Below are 21,777 nucleotides of genomic sequence, written 5' to 3' on the forward strand. Positions count from 1 at the left end.
TGGTCAATGGTTCCATATACCCTCCTTTCAGTTAAGTATCTAACAATTTCATCTATGTCTATGTCCTTAAAGGTGTCTAAATTTGTATTATCAAGAAAATATTTTTCATAGTATGGGACACTTTACACCTCACAAATTTCTCGAGGAGTAACACGTACCTCCTTACCTCTTACCATTACGTTCTCCTTGTCTCCTGATCCCTAAAGGAGGCATAGAACTCTTGGACTATGGGAATAACAACATTTTCTTTAGGAATGACACAAAAATGCTCCCACCGATGATACCAGACTAATGCCCAAATTTCTTTACACAAAATCACTGATGGTTCGAACCCCCTTTCCTGAATAAATATTTTCCTTGTAATTCAAGAAAATATTTCTCGGCATATGGGTTTTGAAATTTTAAGGGATCCAAAACCAACATGGTTTCTTGTACGTTAATTCTTCTAAATTTTCTAGGAGGCATTTTCAATAATATTCCAACTAAAAGAAATAACCAAAGATCAAGCATTATATTTCAAAATCAACAAGGACAATGCAATAGAACAGTAAAGTTAGAAACTCTTAACCTCGATTTGGAAGTTTGTGGTTCCTTCCAGAAGCTTGTTGTGAATTCCTCGTTAATGCAGAGTAATTAACTTGCACCAAATGAAAACACAAAAAGAAAAGAAATTGCAGTAGCATAGAGAGCAAAAGAAGAAGAAGTTTTGAAAATAAAAGGGTTTTGGAGAATTTTACAAGGGTTTAAGGTTAAAGGGATTTCAAAATATATTGAAAGTGTTCTAGTTTAAAATTTAAGGTGTTTCTATGTTAAAAAATCGGGTAAAATAAGGTTAAAAACTGATGGATTGCATAACAGGTCGGGTTGACCCTGCAGAAATTTGCAGCAATGTCGTGACATAGGGGTTCCATGTCACGTCACCCCTACCAGGATATTGTTTTTGTGACATTGGGGTTTGAAGTGACACACCTTGAAATTTTTAAATTTGGGGTTTATTGATTACTTTGTCATGACACAGGGGTGATATGTCGCACTATCGAGTTGGATTGCTTGATTTCTTGAACCTATGAGTGGTGTCGTGACATGGAGGATCTTTGTTGCAACACAAGCTCTGTTTCAGCCCCTCCTTTTGAATTTCAAAGTGCTTAAAACATACACAACCTAATTTTAAACAATTCAAAGAAAATTAAATCTTGATATAAATTAGTCTTGATGTACTTCCCCCAACACTTTAGAGCATATATTGCCCTAACTGTAAAATGATAAAAGTGCAAACAAGAAAACTTCCATTAGAAGGTCGAATACTTGTTGTATTGGCATCAGGATTCATTTGCTCCAAGTAGACAAAGAGTACCTACAAAAAAATTACTATGACAAGAAATATGAAATATGTAATATAATATAAAAGAAAAAAATTAATGAGTAAAATAAAATAAAAGTAAAGTAAAAAAATGAAACAAAATTTAAAACAACAAATAAAAGTTCTTTAAAAGCTGGGACGACCTGTGTCGCCACCATAGAAGAACCTCTAACTAGTTCTCAACACCCTGATCCGATGGTTTTTTTTATGTATATAAACCAACCACCTTGGTCTATTCCAATGATTTTGCCTTATTTTCAACTGACGTGACATCCACATTGTGAGCCATTTAGTACCAAATCCTAGCTAACCCCCAAATTGTTTTGAGGGAATTATTGCTTCCAGCTTCCTCCCTTTCATGCAGCATGAAGTTTTGGTTGCTCGAGCCTTGCTACTATTGTCAAATGAGAATAAATTAGACTCTTCGACCTATTCAGTTGGCAGCTTCCCTGCTACGGCCAGGAACTTATTGGCTTTTATACATTTTCATTCAATATCGATTTAAGTTCCATGCTAGTGGTTAATTCATCTTTCACTTCTACCTTTATGGTTAGATCTGTTGCTACGTCAATTGGATCAGAGACTGTTTTGACTATGTTCAACTCATCTCCATAATCTTTAGTTATAAGCTCATGTTGAATCTTACCAAGAATCTCATTATGCTTATCAATAACGCAAGATTTCTCATGATCCAAGTTGTGAACGTTAGATATGTCCTCTTACCTTAAAGGCAGTGCTTCAAATATTTCCTGCATCATTCTCATCATTTGCACCATCATGTCTGACATGTTTGATAATACCTCAGAGTTGGCCATCCTAGTGGTTCCATATGAATACATCTCATACGAACTGCAAGGAGGCTTGTCTGAATGTTCAGGCATACCATGATCTTCTTCAAGTGCCTCATGCAAATTACCCGTGAACTCATGTGGATGTTCGATTATATCAGAACCTTGGTCATCACTCCACTGGTGTGTTAAGGCTTTGTTTTCGCGTTGAGTTGGCTCTATCATGAACAATTGTTGATTTTCCATGATCTCTTATTCTTCATATACTCTCTCTCTCATCATATATTTCACCATCATAGTTCATCTCATCGTCAAACCACATGTAACCAGACACATCCATAGTTAAAAGATCTTTGTTGACTTAGTCTTTATAAATCAGTAACTGACAAGACGAGTGTTCCTCTCCCCCGAGGCATGCATTGAGATCTATAAAGAAAAGAAAGAAGTTAGTAAACTAAATTAATTAAAAAATAACAATATATAATTTAAAATTTTCCTAATTATTCTATTAAAACGCAAAAATTAAAATCAATCTAGTAACATTGCCTCCCCGGCAACAGCCCAACAACTTGATTGCCTCCAAATGTACCAATGTCCAAACTGTGAATACAACTAAAGATGTAAGAATGAGGTGATGTCCACAAATATACGGGTCAGGTTGTAATATAGTTTTTATAACGAAGTAGGTGAGCACTCCGAGGATCGTACCTAAGGGAGGCGAGTACTAAATTAATGTTAACTTAAATGCAAATGGAATTAATTGGTAATCTAAATAAATTATATTACGAATAAACATAAATAAGAGATTTTTTGGTTTTTATAAATATAGAATAAAAATTGCATAAAAGAGTGAACATCAGAAAAAAATATCTAAACTTAATCAAATCTAGGCATGGGTACTAGCTCGCTTCGATGGTCATAACTAACTCCTATTTCGAGTTTCTATTCAATCAACTAGTTGTTACCTTGCAAGATCACTCGATCTTCCACTAAACTAATGAGTCGGCAAGAATTACTTATCTCTCAACCTCACAGTTCAAACTATGTCGGGGCTAAGGTGTTCACGGATAGGCCATACCAATTTTGGGTCAATTCCCACCTAAATGACTTCCTAGGGTCGTCAAGCTTGGGGTTTACGTTCTTCCTCTCCCAAATAGTTGATTCGCTAAGAAAACCCTACATAATAATTAGTTCATCACACCTCCACTCATTAATCCCTCCATAAGAAGATTAATTCCTCATGGAATGCATAAACACAATAAACTTGATAAATAAGATATGCGTAAAGAATAAATCAAGAATAAGGTTTAAGAGAATCCTAATTGTATTTGATTGATGAAAGTGAAGATATCCACAATAGTTTGGTTGCATCTATAAATAAGTTCTTTGAAGAACACGAATAGGAATAACTAAAAAAAATCTAAAGCCTAAAGAAAAAAAAACTGAAACTAAAATTACAAAGAAAATTCTAAACTGTGAAAACTATCCTTCTCAAGGGTCTAATGAGTCTATTTATAGAGTTAGGGTTGATTGTCATCCTTAGCCCCAGGTCGACTGACGTTTTCATGTCAATTTACATTGTGCGAACCAAAATTCCCTCAGCTCGGTAATGCTTTCATATATAGGGTCGGTGTTGCAACATCTAGTGCCTATGTTGCAACATCGAATGCAGTTTGCTTGGCTCAAGTTCAACTTCTAGGGTGTGTTGCGACATCCACTGGCTGTGTCGTGACACCAAAGACAGTCTTGGAATTTTGTCACTCTGTTCATTATGTTGTGACATTGGACTCCTATGTTGCAACATTACGACCAGCCTCGAGCTCTTATGCCTTTGAATGGTGTCATGCACACTTACTAAGTACGTTAGTCCTCCCTTAAGCCTCTTTCAGTCCTTAAGGTCATAAAACGACTCAAATTGCACTTTTTATTTAATTCAAAGTAAAATTTAAAAACTAACTAAAACATACTAGAAGTTCTCGTATTCAAGCTCCTAAAACATGGAAACTGGTTAATCTACTACAACAAATTATGGCAGATCAAGTACCTGTCACCTATGTATCTATTACTACTTGAATCGTGATGAGGTGCTGGCTCAAATTTTGAAAGATGTGAGTGATGTATCGAAGACAGTAAATGAGAAGGAAATAGTGTAACACCCTATATTCGATTTGTTCACCCGACCCGAGCTATAAGGTATTACAACTGTAAAACATCAACTTATTTACTATCTTGTCCTAATTAACAAAGAATTCATTTCATAATAAAATTACAATCATTTCCATGTTGTTCATTCATATCTAAGCTTAAATCGAGCATATAAAGTATTTAAAACAAACCGAGAACAATTCTAGACTAATTTGAAACTTTTACAAAAATTTAGGAAAAAAATGAAAACAGGGATCACACGACTATGTGGCTAGGCCGTGTGGCAGAGCTCAAACTGTGTGGGACATGGACGTGTGGCCAAATCGTGTAACAATTTGTGCCCGTGTAATTCAGGGTCACACGGTTGTGTCCCTAGGCCATGTAACTCTCTATGACCATGTGGACAAACTTGCACCAAAATCAAATAGGCCACATGATTGTGTCATGCAACCGTGTAGGGCACACGACCATGTGTGATCAACTGTTTAATGTCACAGCAATAATGTGCAAGCGTACACTTGGAACGATGGAAATGTGCAAGTGTATACAATCACAATAAGTAATAAAGTGACAAGTAAATGTCGAGTTATCGTACACACAGGGACTGTGAAAAGAATTATTTATGAATGCAATTTAAAACACTTTGGTGAAGAAAAATATTTTGATTTGAAGAGGTGATTAAAAACTAGGATTTAAACTAAGTAAAATAAATAAAAATCAAATAAAAGTTCTAATGTACGATTTCAAAAGATGATTTTTATCAAGATGACATAATTGTGTTAGATTAATTAGATTTCTTAACTTAGAATTATTAAACTTATGTTCATGTTGTTACGAACAAATTCACGGCAACTCGGTGATTTGCTAGCTAATGAAAATACTCACCTACAAAAATCCATTTATCTCTTGACTATCTCTCTATGTCAATTCAACCGATTAAACAAATTTTAGTAAGCAAATATGTTAATGCACATGCATACTTATGAAATTAAAATAATCTCTTGTACATATCTCTATGTCAATTCAAACAATTAATTCAATCTCATAAGCACATAAAAGATTACGTGCGGTAACAATGTATTTCTACCTTGAAACAGTTTACTCACAATAATCTTGCTAGTTATGCAAGGCTAATGTATCGTTAGATACCATTGCTAATTTAACCTTCAGCTACCTTAGATGATTAAACATGCACTGATTAAGTATCGTGTCAATAAATTACAATTTCAATCTGTTTAAATAATTAAATCATTAGTTACCTTACAATTGTAATGCAAGAATAACTTAGTCATATTTTTACTTAATCAAACATCTTACCGAGACCTATAACAACACAAACACAAATTTAATAAATTAAGTAGACGAAATGCAATCAAACTAACACGAATTAAATTTAAGCCATATTAATTAAATAAAACATATCAACATCACATATATTAATAGACATTTTCATCATAACAACAGCAAAATTAAAATGATAGCGAATAAGAATCAAATCCGGTGTTTTCTACATGGCTTGAGTAGTTTGCTCCACTCCTCCTTCTCCGCTTGTTCTTATCGAATCGAGGCTTCTACGAAAACTTGAATGCTACTCCAAATGATGGTTGAATGACTTTTTTTCAAGAGGTGAAATCGGCAAGGGAATAGGGGAAGAAAATGAAGAACAATGGAAAGGATTGAAGAGAGAGAAATGAGAGAGAAGTGAAGAGATAAGAAGGGTTGAGATGTGTTTGAAGTGAGTACCCAAGGGCATTATTTATAGGTTGAGAAGGCTGCTAAAAATAGCTAAAATCAGCATCTAAAGACTCCCCCCATGACCGGCCACACATGTGGCATGTTTGAAGATTTAAAACATGATATTTTAAGGTAGGGGCAAATCTAGAAAGGCATAAATAGTATAAGGGTTTGAATGCAATTTGAAGGAGTCTTCAAGGGCCATTTTGCAAGCCAAATAATCAGCAAAGAAAGCTTATTGGGTCATCACGTAGGACAGTTTTGGGCTACCCAGTGCTCGGTTGGATCGGTTTTCTCGATTCAACTCAACTGGGCCCCTTTTTCATAATTAATTAACAATAATTTATTTAACCCAAATTAAATTATATTAAAATTAAAATTAATAATATTATTAATGAATACAAATAATTTGGACCATCTTAGGCTGAAAAATTAGTTCACCTTGATGCTTCAAAATTGCTTCTCGATTTTGCGCTTCTAGTACTGTATACCGAGTCGTTTTTCGCTCTTTGTGCAAATCTGTCTAAAATAATCAAAATTAATCAAAATTTGATATAAAATTAATTAAAATTCAACATGTTCATAATTTGAGTGCAATTTAATTATTTTATAATTATTATTTATTTTTCGACACGAATTTTACCGGAAATGCATGAATTTGAGTTAACAAGAGCATGAAAAAGAGTATATATTTTCGTGTTTCCAACTCTGTCAATGCAAGTATAGTAGACAGATGTGAGTCTATCAGATATCGATCCCACAAGGATGGTAGTCTTTTGTCTATTAATGTCGGTGCAACAACTAGATGGAAACGAGATAAATTGTGAGAATAGTTGTCAAAGCAATATCTTGAAAACAATAAAATAAAATATGATAATGATAATGATAAACTAGGATCCCCAACATGAATCTTTAGTAGAATACTAAGTGCTCACAAGGTATAAACAGATAGGTGATTGTCGAAGTAATAAAGTTCAATGTAAATCTTACTCAGCGTCACTCCTCTATTTAATCTAAAACTTAAACATGCATACTAACATCACCTTCTGATGATGGCAATACGGCACTATTAAGAACAAGTGGACTAAATTCCTCTAATCCTCACTCAACTTCCGTTGTAATGCTTGTTGGCTCAAACTGTCACTGCACTTTCCAGTGTCAGTGACTGTAATAACACTTCCGTGTTAAAAAACATTCAAACCCCAAGATTAAATAATAAAAGCAAGATTGAATAAGATAACATCTAATCAAGAATTCATGTGTACTTCCATACAAACAGAAAACAGAGAATAATCACCAGCATTCATAAAGAAATAAGAAAGAATCGAGTGGAGAATACTACTCTTAGACAACTCGACTGAATCTCTCTATTCCCTCTTGTCTCGTACTTAGTCTTCTGTCAGAAGCTACTCTGCATCTGGTTTTCAGGTTGGCTCACCCATGAGAGGCTTAAGTTTCCATGACTACAAGCTTCAAGATCAGATGATGAAGATGATGATCCTGAAAAAAAAAGCTCTCATTTTCTTCTCACGTCCACCTTTTATGTCCTCATCCAAAAATACAAGTGTCTTTTCCTCAAATTTATTCTATCCTTGTACGTTTATGTTGGTTATACCAGACTGGACAACTCACGAAATTTTAATTCTTATCCGGAAAGCTGTCAGGTACGGCGACAATTTTGGACACAATCTGGAATTCACTTATGCAATGACATTAATGCAAAAAGATAGCAAAATTAAGGATAAAATAGGCTAGGATTCACTAAGTTATAAAATGTAATTTATTAAACTGAAAATGCAAAAATGTATGCTAAGCATAACTAAATAGGAACAATTTAACCAATAAGTAAAGGGGAAAACCTATGTTCTTTCTAGTGCTGTCACACCCCTAAACTTGAGTTTTTACTTGTCCTCAAGTAAAACAAAACTAGCAAGGCTACAAAAATTTTACTAAGGCAAATGATCATTCTAGCAACTTGAACCCTCTAAATTTTCAATGGAAGAATCACATTTAGATGGAAGAATATTGCATCGATAATCCATAAGCATGAACGAATAAGGTTGCAACTTCATCAACGCTAGCATCACGCTTCAAACCCTAAGTTCTATCTACCATTACAACATTTATTGCACAATACTAAGTATTTATATTATCTATATATTTTTAAAATAAGGGATATCGTTGCATTACTGTACCCTTGTTCCTGAGAAGTAACGATGGGTTGCAACAAACCCCTAAGGAGTACATAATTGCGCCGACACACACCTATGCAGCAACAGCCTTTGGCCAGATTGATTTTTCTAACGCTTGTATTAAAGTGTTCCTTTTTTAACATTCCATACTACACCCACTTTGGAGTGTCTGTAATTTATAACTACATATACATATATAAGCAGCTGCAAAAAGCAGATTCATTCAAGATTTAAAGAATGATAGTAGTCATCCACTACTAATGCAACCTAATCCATTCATCAAAGAATTGAAGCTCCAACCATCTGTCAAATTTATCCAACTCATTCATTGATAATTCACATGATTCAAGAATTAAGCATCAAATGTAACAGAAATTTTTGAACAATTTTCATTAACTATAATTAAACCTTGCATGCTTCATTATCGAAAGAAAAAATTTGAAATGTGGGTGCATTTTCAAGCCTCATGTGCATTCCCTCAAACTTAAAGCTTGCATTGGCCCCAATGCATTAACATGAAAATGTAATGGCAATAAAAAATGTAATAACAATGTATACTTATCAAAATAAAACTTACAGCTACATGCAATACATGAATACTACAACTAAAACTTAAAATAAACTAACTTAGTTATCTGCAATCGTCGATATGGTTGCATGATGTTTATTTATCCTCCTTCTCTCGTTTTTTATCCTTAAAGCACTTCATTTTCTTTTCTTTGGGCTTTGTACAGTCTTTCAGTTGCTCCTCAGTTCCCAACTCTGCCCCGACATCATCGGTTGCTTCCTGTGTAGGAGAGGCCACCTGGAGTGCTCTAATGTAGACCACTATTGCCAATGAATTACATTGCTCCTTACTGGTTACCTCAATAACTTCCGCCGGTCTCGCTCTAGCTCACTCTAAATTATCAATATATGCACCCATAGACTCGGTTACAGTGATAGTCTTCCCAACAAAATCTTCTTCTTTTTTTCTTTCTCATTTTTAGCAACTTCTTCTTCAACAACAACTTCCTCTTCTATAGCAACAATTTTCTTTTCAACAATAGTATCCTCATGATAAGCAAAAATACCATCCTCGAATAAGCTATCAATCTTTCGCAGGTATTCGTCAATGTCCCTGGATTCATCTTCTTTCTCATTATCAGATACCTGCACAATAGGTGGGGATGTCACCGATCGGTCTCGATCTTCTAAGTCGTCATCTGAGGAAGAGAGGTCATAATTTCGAATGATTGGTGGAAACACTGGGAATTTCGGTAGTAAGGATGGGCTCAGTTGGCCTAATGTGGCTACAATAGAACTGTTTCAGATACTAGTATAAGTATAAAACAAATATTGGGATTTCTCCATATCTTCTACCGTAGCGACAAACCTGATCTACCTGTTGTTGATGGAATGTACCATTTTTTTGACATCCTTCAGTTTGCGCCATAATGATGTCTCTGCATATAGGTTTGTTCCTCTACTATCGGTTTTAGCTTTGCCCTTTCTTGTCTTACTGGTTTCTGCCTTATTTAGTATCGGCATGTCCTTGCCACGAGTCATTCTTTCTACAGAAGCTTCATTGATTAGGCCCTTATTTTCCAAGACTTCCCCACCAGCACGGGGCACGATTCCTCTTTGTTGGCACAATCACATCACTAGTGATAGGAAAACCAAGATCCCAGTCTGCCTTACGGCGCAGTCAGTAATTTCTTGGTGAAGTGTTGCGCCTACATTAATTTTTCTGCCCTTAACGATAGAATGTATCAGACACATTCTGTCGAGGGTGACTGTGGTGCTGTGAGTAGAGGGCTTTAGCCTGCAGTTGACAAAATGAAACCAAATTTTGCCTTGTAGCGTCAGGAAGTGACGGTGCATCATATAATTCTTTTGATGGGAACCCGTTCACGCTGCTCCCTCGACACACAAGTCTCTCACCAACATGTCTAGTTTTTCATTTATGATGTCATTAATGAGCTTAGAGTGTTCGTCGACATCAAGCTTGGTGTTGTACAGTTCGTTGATTTTTTCAGCGTCCTATGGTATTAAACCTTCTCAAACAAAATAAACTCTAACTCATGATCTTAGAGATTAGCATAAAACTCACGTACCAGTGAAGGCGAGTAGCTTTCAAGATGGGTGCAAAAAGTTTCCCACTTTAACTTTGAGATGGTCTTGTAGACTTGTTTACCCAAGCCTTCTTGTAGCGAAAGGGAAATGCCCTGTTCGAGATGGAAGTTTCGCTTCAAAATGTTGTCGTGAAATCGTTCTTTTGCCGATTTATTCAAAAAGATTATTAGCTCATTTGTCTGCACTAGCTTGGGGGATTCTGATTCACAGACTATTGTCACAGAGGACGCATGTTCTCCAACAGATTTGGTGGCTTTCTTAATCTAACCTCTTGTTTTTGCCATCTTTTGTTTAGGGAAAACGATTTAAAGTTAAAAAGATATGATCTTGAGAAGAGAAAATAAATAAAAATGGTTGCTTGAATGCGTGACAGTCGGTACAATGGGAGAGGATTTATAGTGAGTGAAAGAGGAAGATGGAGAGGCATGTTGTTTTGTGGAGAGATATAAAGCTGACGTGTAGAGTTGTGTCCAATAGAAATTGTGTCTGCTCAAAAGGATCAAACGGCTGAGTGATTTTTGATCCAACGGTGGAATCTGAATTTTCCTGAATTCTGATGAGATATAAATGGTAGTACATACTTATTGAATGCGCCGATAGCAAAATTTTAATGCGTCGACAAATGTACCTAATTTATTCTGCAAAAAGGAAGACAAACCTTAACACAACATAAATAAAATAAACTAAAATCACGTTAAAAATTAAAACTTTTTGACCAATTTAATGGTCTCTTCCTGTTTTTGATCACTGTTGCTAAAATAAGGTTTCAGCCTCAGTCTATTTACTTTGAATTGATGTCCATCACGTAAATCCCAAATTGTGACTACACTATTAGGAAATACGTCGACAACTTCAAAAGGTCTAGACCAACGTGCACGTAATTTACCTAGGTGCAATTTGAGTCAAGAATTGAACAATAAAACCTGTTGACTCATGATAAATTATCACTACAAAATAATCTTTTCATGCCATCGTTTGGTCTTTTCCTAAGCATTTAGCCAAATCTGCTTTAGTTCAGTGATATTCAACAGTCTTTTCTTTCCAGCCGCTTGATAGTCCATGTTCACTTGCTTAATTACCCACATTGCTTTGTGTTCCAATTCAACTTGCAAGTGGCATGCTTTCCCATAAACTAATTTATATGGAGACATCTCTAATGGAGTTTTGTATGCTATTCGCAATTCCCATAAAGCGTCATTCAATCGGAAAGACCAATATTTCCTCGAAGGGTTTACAACCTTCTCAAGAATGACCTTAATTTGTTGATTCGATACTTTGGCTTGTCTATTGGTTTGTGGATGATAAGTAGTAGTCATTCTATGATTAACTCCATATCTCTCTAGTGCGGTTGCCACTTGGTTGCAATGAAAGTGCGTATCGTGATCACTAATCAATGCCTTTAGTGTGCCAAAGCGGGTGAGTATATGCTTGTGAAAAAATTTTAGCACTGTCTTTGCATCATCCTTTGGGACTACAACAGCTTCTACCCACTTCGAGATGTAGTCAACAACTACTAATATATAAAGATTTCCAAATGAGCTCAGAAATGGTCCCATGAAATCCATACCCTAAACATCGAATAATTCAACCTCTATAATTGGCTGCTGTAACATTTCATTGCGTCGGGATATAGAACAGGTGCGCTGACACCTATCACATTGAATCACAAAATTGTGGGCATCTTTGAATAATATCGGCCAATAGAATCCTGATTGCAGAACTTTAGCCACAGTTCTCATACCACCGAAATTACCTCTATAAGGAGCATCATGACAATGTTTTAGGATTGAAAGCATCTCCTCTTCTAGGAAATAATGTTGAATGATGTTGTCATTGCATACCTTAAATAAATACGGCTCATTCTAATGATACTTCACTACTTTACGAAAAAATATTTCTTTTTTATGGCCTGTGACACCCAATAGGAGTTTTCCACACACAAGATAATTAACCAAATCTGCATACCAAGAAGTTGCATCTACAGCAAATAACTTCTCATTTGGGAATGCGTCGACAAGTTGAAGTATGTTTCCGTCTTCGCTACCAACTTCCAATTGAGACAGATGGTCTGCAACTTGATTCTCTGAATCCTTACAGTCTTTTATCTCAATGTAAAATTCTTGCAACAGTAATATCTAGCGTATCAGTCTTACTTTGGCATCCTTTTTTGCAAAGAGATATCTCAACACCAAATGATTAGTGAATACAATAACCTTTGCACCGATAAGATAGGAACAAAACTTATCGAAAGTAAAGACTACAGTCAGCAGTTCTTTCTCTGTAGTTGTATAATTGAGTTGAGCCTCTGTAAGAGTTTTGCTAGCATAATAGATGGCATGAAATATTTTCCCTTTCATTGTCCTAGAACCACGCCCATAGCAAAGTTGTTTGCATCGTACATAACTTCAAAAGGTTGATACCAATCTGGTGCAATGACAATGGATGCATTCACTAGCTTCTTTTTTAACTGAATAAAGGCATCTAGCATGCATCGTCAAAGAATAATTTTTTTATTTTGTTCCAGCAATGAGCATAAGGGCTTTGCAATTTTCAAAAAATCTCTAATAAACCTTCGGTAAAACCCCGCATGTCCAAGAAAATTGTGAATACCTTTCATGTTTGTTGGAGGAGGTAATTTCTCAATGATTTCCACCTTAGCTTTGTCTACTTGAATACCTTGACAAGAGATGTGATGTCCTAACACAATACCTTCAGTTGCCATGAAATGACATTTTTCCCAATTCAGGATAAGATGTGTGTCCTCAGATCGTTCAATACTTTATCCAAATTATCAGCGCAATGATCAAAATCATTCCCATAGACTGAGAAATCATCTATAAACACATCTAAAGAGTCTTCGATCATATTTGAGAATATTGCCATCATGCATCTTTGAAATGTGGCTGGTGTGTTGCAAAGATCGAAAGGCATACGGCGAAAAGCGAAAGTACCAAAGGGACAAGTGAAAGTTTTTTTCTCCCGATCCTCTGGTGCAATAGCAATTTTATTAAAGTTTTTTTCTCCTGATCCTCTAGTGCAATAGCAATTTGATTGTACCTAGAATAGCCGTCTAAAATGCAATAATAGACCATTCTAACAAGTCGATCCAGCATTTGGTCGACAAAAAGAAGCGATAAGTGATCCTTCTTTGTAGCTGCATTCAAGTTGCAATAATCCATACAAACTCGCCATCCCGTGGGAATGTGTGTAGGAATTAATTTTTCATTATCGTTGCGAACCACAATGATCTCACTCTTTTTAGGCACGCATTGCACTAGACTTACCCAATTGCTATCAGAATTGGGGTAAATAATTCCAGCATCAAGCCATTTTATGATTTCTTTCTTGACAACTTCTTTCATCTTCTCGTTGAATCTTTTTTGTTGTTCAATCGATTACTTGTTTTCATCTTCCAACTTGATCTTATGCATGCAAAAATAGGGACTAATACTTTGAATACCAGCAATACTCCAAGCAATAGCTCATTTATGTTGCTTGAGAATATGGACCAATTTCTCTTCTTGAGTTGCATCTAGTGTTGCAGAAACAATAACTGTGAGAGTATTGTGGTCACCTAGAAAGACATATTTAAGATGATGAGGTAGTGGTTTCAACTCTAGAGTAAGAGCTTCTTCAATAAATGGTCTGGAAATTGGGGTTGTTCTGTTGGCTAGGCTTAAGGATTCAATCTGTCATCCATGCTTGAGTTCAAGATTAATAACTTCAACCATGTTGTCACAATCGTCTAAAGATTCAGCATCAGATGTCATTGCAAACTCTTTAGAAATTACTGTGCTTTGGTCATTGAACTCTTCCTCAATTAGATCATCTAACGCATTAACAGCATGGAATTCTTCTTTGTCCTTACATTGAATAGATTCAAAAACACTAAAGGTGACTTGCTCACCATTAAGTCGCATGGTTAGTTCACCTTTGTAAACATCAATAAGCATTCGATCGGTGGCTAAAAATAGTCATCCCAAGATTATGGAAACCTCCTTGTCTACCTCGCAGTCAAGTATGATAAAATCATTCGGAAAAATGAATTTATCCACACGAACTAAGACATCTTTTATTTGCCCTTAAGGTTGAGCCAATAAGCAATCGGCTAGTTGTAATATCACTGCAGTAGATTTCATGTGACCAATTCTCAACTTTCTGAAAGTAGATAGTGGCATTAGGTTAATGCTAGCTCCCAAGTCGCATAAAGCCTTACCCAAATAATGATTGCCAATTGAACATGGGATGGTAAAGCTCTCAGGATCTTTCAATTTAGGGGGCAACTTGTTTATCAAAATAGCACTACATCCTTCTATTAGTGCAATAGTTTCAATATTAGTGAGCTACTTTTTCTTGGACAAGAGGTCTTTCATAAATTTCCCATAACTCGAAATTTGTATTAGAGCATCTATTCAAGGAATGTTGATCTATAGTTGCTTCAGTGTGTCCAAGAACTGCTGATACTGCTTCTCATGCTCATTCTTCCTGAATCTTTGTGGAAAGGGTAAATGTAGAGATATATCTGCTCGCGTTGGTATATTTGATTGCAGCAACAGTTTCGAAGGTTGGACATTAGGCATATGAGTGACAATTCGTGGAACTTCTTTGTCTGTTGCATTGACAAACTTTTCAGATTCAACCTTCTCACCAGTGATCACTCCATCTGTATCTTGAGGTGCTACAGTAAAGTCAATAAATGATTCGCTAGTTATTTACCACTCCTAGGAGTGATGGCCTTTCAATGTTCTTTCCCCCTCGGACTAGGATTTTCTGTGTCACTAGGTAATGAGCCTAGTGGTTGAGTATTCAGATTTGAAGTAAGTTGTCCTAATTGTGTCTCAAATGCTCGAATGGAAGATGAATTCCCTTGTACGATTACTTCGATGTGAGTAATATGCTCCCATATTAATGCCTCAAGAGTTACTAACGAGTCAGAAGTAGAAGCTTGTATGTACGGTTGCTATCGATGTCCTTAAACATGCTGATTTGGTATTGAAAAGTATTATGGCTGCATCAAATTTTGGTGTGGATATGTCTGGCCTTGTTGTGGATGCATCTGAGTGTGTTGATTGTAATTTTGTTGTTGTTGATTGTAATTCCCTTGTCTGGGATTATAATTGCCCTGAGTAGATGTATTCCCATATCTGAATGTCATAGCATTTTATCCATCATTATGAGTTCCCCAAAGTTGTTGGTTGCGTGCAGAGTTGTTGTAAGAATTACCATAAGAATTATTGTGGATGTTACTAATATAACAGGCATTCTCTGTATGTTGTGGGCAATCTTCATAGCTATGGTTGTCACTACAAATCTCACAACAAAAAGTAGGAACGTCAACTTGCTGAGCAACTTGTATAGGTGCAACTCCACTAGTCCCTTGCATATTTTTAATCATGTTTGTGATAGAAGAAACTTGAGCACTTAGTACGGTTATTGCATCCAATTTGATAACTCCTGGAGTAGGTTTTGCTTGTGCAGCTCTGGAGATAGGGTATTGATAATCATTCTGAGCAATTCTCTCAAGATTTCTCACAGCATCATTATAAGTACAATCCAGTAGAGGTCCATTGGCTGATTCATCGACAAGATTCCATGTATGTGAATTCAGCCCATTATAAAAAATCTCAATTTGTGTTTCTCGTTGAATGTCGTGTATGGGACAACGTCAAAGTAAAGATTTATAATGATCCCATGTGGTGTGAAGATTTTCATCATCCAGTTGATGATGAGCAGTAATGTCATTTTGAAGACGAGCATTCATTGTCGGTGGGTTAAATCATAAAACAAACTGTGTTGCTAGTACATCCCAAGAAGTAATTGATCCAGCAGGTAGCCCAAAAGACCAAATACATGCTCTTCCTTGTAGGGAATAAGGAAATAATTGCATCTTTAAGGAATCATCAGGAACGTCTTGTCGACTAAAAGAAGCACAGATCAATAAAAAGGATTTAAAATGTTCTCTCGCATCTTCATGTGGCAGTCCAACATATTGTCCATTAGAATTCAGCATTTGAAACATTACTGGCTTGAGTTCAAAATTCCCTGCTTGGATTGTTAGCCTAACAACTCCTGGTTGTAAATCATCCAAAACAGGTACTACAAAATCTCGTATAGTCCTATTTTGTATGCAAGCATCTTGCGACAACAACGGGTTGTTAACATTTTGTTGTTCCATCAGGAGTATGGTTCCATTGTTCCCTGGTATACCCATCCATTGTTCCCTGGTATACCCATATTTCTTTGTTCTCAAAGTCTACTCTGAACAATCCTTTCAATTTCTGGATAAAAATTGGCAACAAAATCTTATTTGTTTCGGGTCATAAAACACATAAATTAAAGTTAAAGAATTAGCAACAAAGAAAAACCAATTAGTAAATACTAAATATTATAAAAGGAAAATAAAGTGCAAAAACACACAAAAACAAAAATAAACATCAAACAAACGTCATCCACGACAACGACGCCAAAAACTTGATCAGTTGTTTAACGTCACAGCAATAATGTGCAAGCATACAATGTCGATACAAGTATAGTAGACAGATGTGAGTCTCTCAGATATCGATCCCATAGGGATGGTAGTCTTTTGTCTATTAATATCGGTGCAACAACTAGATGGAAACGAGATAAATTGTGAGAATAGTTGTCGATGCAATATCTTGAAAATAATAAAATAAAATATGATAATGGTAAACTGGGATCCCAACATGAATCTTTAGTAGAATATTAAATGCTCACAAGGTATAAACAGATAGGTGATTGTCGAAACAATAAAGTTCAATGTAAATCTTACTCGGCGTCACTTCTCTATTTAATCCGAGACTTAAACATGCATACTAACATCACCTTTCGATGATGGCAATACGGAACTATTAAGAACAAGTAGACTAAATTCCTCTAATCCTCACTTAACTTCCGTTGTAATGCTTGTTGGCTCAAACTGCCACTGCACTTTCCAGTGTCAGTGACTACAATAACACTTCTGTGTTAAAAAACATTCAAACCTCGAGATTAAACAATAAAAACAAGATTGAATAAGATAAAATTTAATCAAGAATTCATGTGTACTTCCATGCAAACAGAAAACGGAGAATAATCACCAACATTCATAAAGAAATAAGAAAGAATCGAGTGGAGAATACTATTCCTAGACAACTCGACTGAATCTCTCTATTCCCTCTTGTCTCGCACTTAGGTCTACTCTTCAGAAGCTAGTTTGCATCTGGTTTTCACGTTGGCTCACCCGTGAGAGGCTTAAGCTGCCATGGTTGTAAGCTTTAAGATTGGATGATGAAGATGATAATCCCAAAAAAAAAAAATCTCTCATTTTCTTCTCACATCCACCTTTTATGTCCTCCAACAGTATAGGTGTCCTTTCCTCAAATTTATTCAGTCCTTGTATGTACAGGTTGGTTATACCAAACTGGACAGCTCATACAATTTTAATTCTTATCCAGACAGCCATCATGTGTGACAACAATTCTGGACCCAATCTGGAATTCACTTATGCAGTGACATTAATGCAAAAAGATAGAAAAATTAAGGATAAAATAGGCTAGGATTCACTGAGTTATAAAATACAATTTACTAAACTGAAAATGCTAAAATGTATGCTAAGGATAACTAAATGGGAATAATTTAACCAATAAGTAAGGGGGAAAACCTATGTTCTTTCTAGTGCTATCAGTGTGCCATACTGTGTCACAGGCCGTGTACACCCAAAATACCTTCAAACACAAGCCTTTTCACCTACACTTCCTTAGGTACCAAGCCATGCAATTATCATCACTTAAACCTATTCAAAATGTACCAAAATATGTCAAATAACATTCAACCTAAGTGCATAACCAATATGCCCTCATTGGCACCACAATTCAAACATAAACTTTAACCATCCAAACTAAAACATAACTAACTTGTCATGTTTATATATTCATCTTCTAAACCACAAGTAACAAGTGCTAAAATCATCCATTGACACCAAACTTTCAAATGCAAGCACAACTCAACCAAAGTTCATAAGTTACCAAAACAAAATGACCATTTTACCACAAATGATCAAGATAAGCATAAAAATCTAACATTCTATACTTATTCAACCATAAAAATTATCATCATTTTATCATGTTCACATTCATGAAACTAAGTTCACTAAATGACCAAAATTTATGCACATTTCTTTGCCAAGATAGCATGAACAACACCAAATAAATTTACAAATCACAACCACCAACACAACCATTAAAACGTACCACTTATACATTGGTTCATATACCAAAAGGCTCAAAACATAACCAAATACTTATAGCATATATTTATACCAAAACTCTATCTAGATGCCACTTATAACCGGGTCGAAATAAGTATATAGCTACCAAAATAGTTGATGGATAGTGTGATCTCCAAAAGCAATCCGATCGACAGCTCGAACCTGACGACCTACAAAGAAGAAAAAACCAAAATGTGGTAAGGTTGCGTAAAGCTTAGTAAATTCGAATAATTAAACACAACATACTTGTCATTTAAAAGCATACCTATTGAAATTAACATACAAATTAGTATTTCTTTCCATGTTTCAAATTCCCTACCATGTCAAATGGTTAGTCATAATCATTTAATATCAATAAAGCTACTACACAACATAACACATATGCCAACTTGCATTCAATTAATAAATAACATTTCATGCCATGATAATTCAATTCCTTTCAAATGTCTCCTTTCATATATCCATTTCCATAAACCATTTCATATAACCATTCTAATTTACTCATGTTTCAGCCAATAAACCAAAATGAAATAACATTGAATATGTGGAACAATGCTCACACAAGCTGTAACTGTAAATGCTCACGCAAGCTGTGAAATGGGCCTGCTCACACAAGCTGTAGGTCGGGATATTAAGCTACACGATGCTGCTCACACGAGTTGTGTAGAATCTGCAACAAATGTAGGATCTTAACCATTGGTAGGACAACCAAGACCAGCACCTAAAATGGTAATAACCCTAATGACATGTCATTTGTATCTTAAGCATTCACAAGGTTCATACGGGCCATGTTTCGTATCTATATCATTTAATTATATACACATTATTTCATCACAAGAATTTATCCATGTAGTTTCCCATTTTCAAACATGACTTTTAACTTAATTAACATTGCAACTTAATCCATTTCATCACTTGCCATTTATCAAACAAATAAACTCAATCACAACATACATAAATAGGTATTAAATCACAAAAACATCAATTAATTAGTCTAACCAATTTACAAACTTACCATAACACAGTAGTTACCGACATCTCGACGACGACTACTCGATGACTTTTCCTTTCTCACGATTATCAACCGACTAATTTGTTTCTTGATCTAAATATAATAGTTTAATTCAATTATCCAATTCAATTTCTTTAAAATACTTAAATTCACATATTTTACCCTTAATCAATATTTTACACTTTTACCCTAAATTTTTACCTTTTATTCAATTTAGTCTCTAAACCCAAAACTTTCAAATCTATCACAATTTAACCAAATAAATGCTAGCTGAATTTTATATAGTCCCTATACAACCCATATTTATCAAATTTTCACAATAATTTCATGTAACTTTACTATTTTAACAACTTAATCCTTAAACTTTAAAATCAACCAAAATCACTTTACAAAATAGTCTTATTTAACTATCAAACTTATAAATATATCACCAAACTTCAAAAACATCACAAATTCATCAATGGCATAACTCAAAATATTTAACAATTTTACGAATTAGTCCCTGGGTTAGCTAGATTAAGCTACAATGATATCAAAAACATAAAAATTACTAAAAATGGGTCAAAAACACATACCATGCAATTGAAATAAGCTTTGGCTGAAGCTTCCTATGTTGGCTATGGTGTTTTTCCGTTGAAGAAGGAAATGGGGAAGAAGTTGAAATAATAAAATGGCTTTTACTTTTGTTTTATTATAAAACATGTTTTACTTTTAATTAAACAATTTTTTAACATATAAAATACTTAAAAACAACCCACTAACCATGCATGCTACCTTAATATGGCCTAATTGCAACATATGGCCTTCCAATCATGATTTTATGGCTATTAAGCATAAATAAACATTACTATATTACTAAATTAATTTTTACGATTTTAATTTTTATAATTTTTACGATTTAGTCTTTTTTACTAAATTAACTATCTAAACGTTAAAATTTTTGGACCAAATTTTAATAAACCTATATAATAACTATGTAAATATTTAATAAAAATATTTATGGGTTCGATTTATAGAAATGAGGTCTCGATACTTCATTTTTCAAAACTACTCAACTTTAGAGACAAATCACTTGTACTTAACTATTTATTAAATTAGCAAAATTATAATATTAAAAATTCAATATAATACTATATTTGACTCGTAAATATTAAATGATAATATTTACGAACTCACTCATCAGATTTTTTATTTCAAAACCATTGTTTCCGACATCACTAAAAAATGGACTGTTACAAATACTTTCAGAGTGAGGTATAATAACTGGTGCGTATAAATGAATAGAACTTGAGGAAGCATTCGCAAGAGCCAAAGTTGAAAGTTAAAAATGATGGGATTATCAATCTAAATTATCAAATGCAATATGCAAATATGACTCAGGTAAATGATGTTTTCCCCACTAAGTTCTTATGAACTTATTTGTGTGTGTTATGTTACAAGAAAGTTGATGTGGGTCTGCGCCATGAGGGTTGATGCCAGGACTACACCAAGAAGTGGCGTATCAGGTTATTATGCAATTTAATAGTTAAATCAAAGCATCTTAGTATATATATAGGATTTCATGCTTAAAGTAGTAAATTATGTTTTTTATTAGTTTTTATTATATTCTATATATCTAAATAAGGTTACCCGGTCTTGTAGGACAAATCAGGAGCTAAAGATGCATATTCGGGCTAAAATTGATGCCTATGTCGTGACTCCAACACACTGATGTCTCAACATCGAAGACAGAAGCCAAAAACAAGTCATGGAATGAAACTGCCTTCGATGTCACGATATGCTCCGTGCTGTATTGCAACACCGCCCCTACACAGCCCAAAAAGCCCTGCATGTAATAATTATGTTTTGGAGGGAAATTAGATGTATTAATCCTAGTTGAAATCTAAGGACTTCAAGGATAACTTAGGCACTTTAATATTCCTAGTCTATATAAAGGCCATTGTAATCAATTTAAACACACAATTTTAGGGAGAAAGAGTTTTTATTTTATTCTTAGATTTTTATTTCGTTCTTATTTTCACTTAGGGTATTTTATGTTCTTATAACCGAAAGATTCTATTCCGAAGTGAGACTTTCGTGAGTGGAGATTATTTCGGAGCCATGCTTTCATCGAGAAATACATGAGCATCTTACGCCAATAATCCCTTATCAGTAAATTTTCTCTG

This window comes from Gossypium hirsutum, chromosome D09 (assembly GCF_007990345.1).
Source record: "Gossypium hirsutum isolate 1008001.06 chromosome D09, Gossypium_hirsutum_v2.1, whole genome shotgun sequence".
Classification (NCBI taxonomy): Eukaryota; Viridiplantae; Streptophyta; class Magnoliopsida; order Malvales; family Malvaceae; genus Gossypium; species Gossypium hirsutum.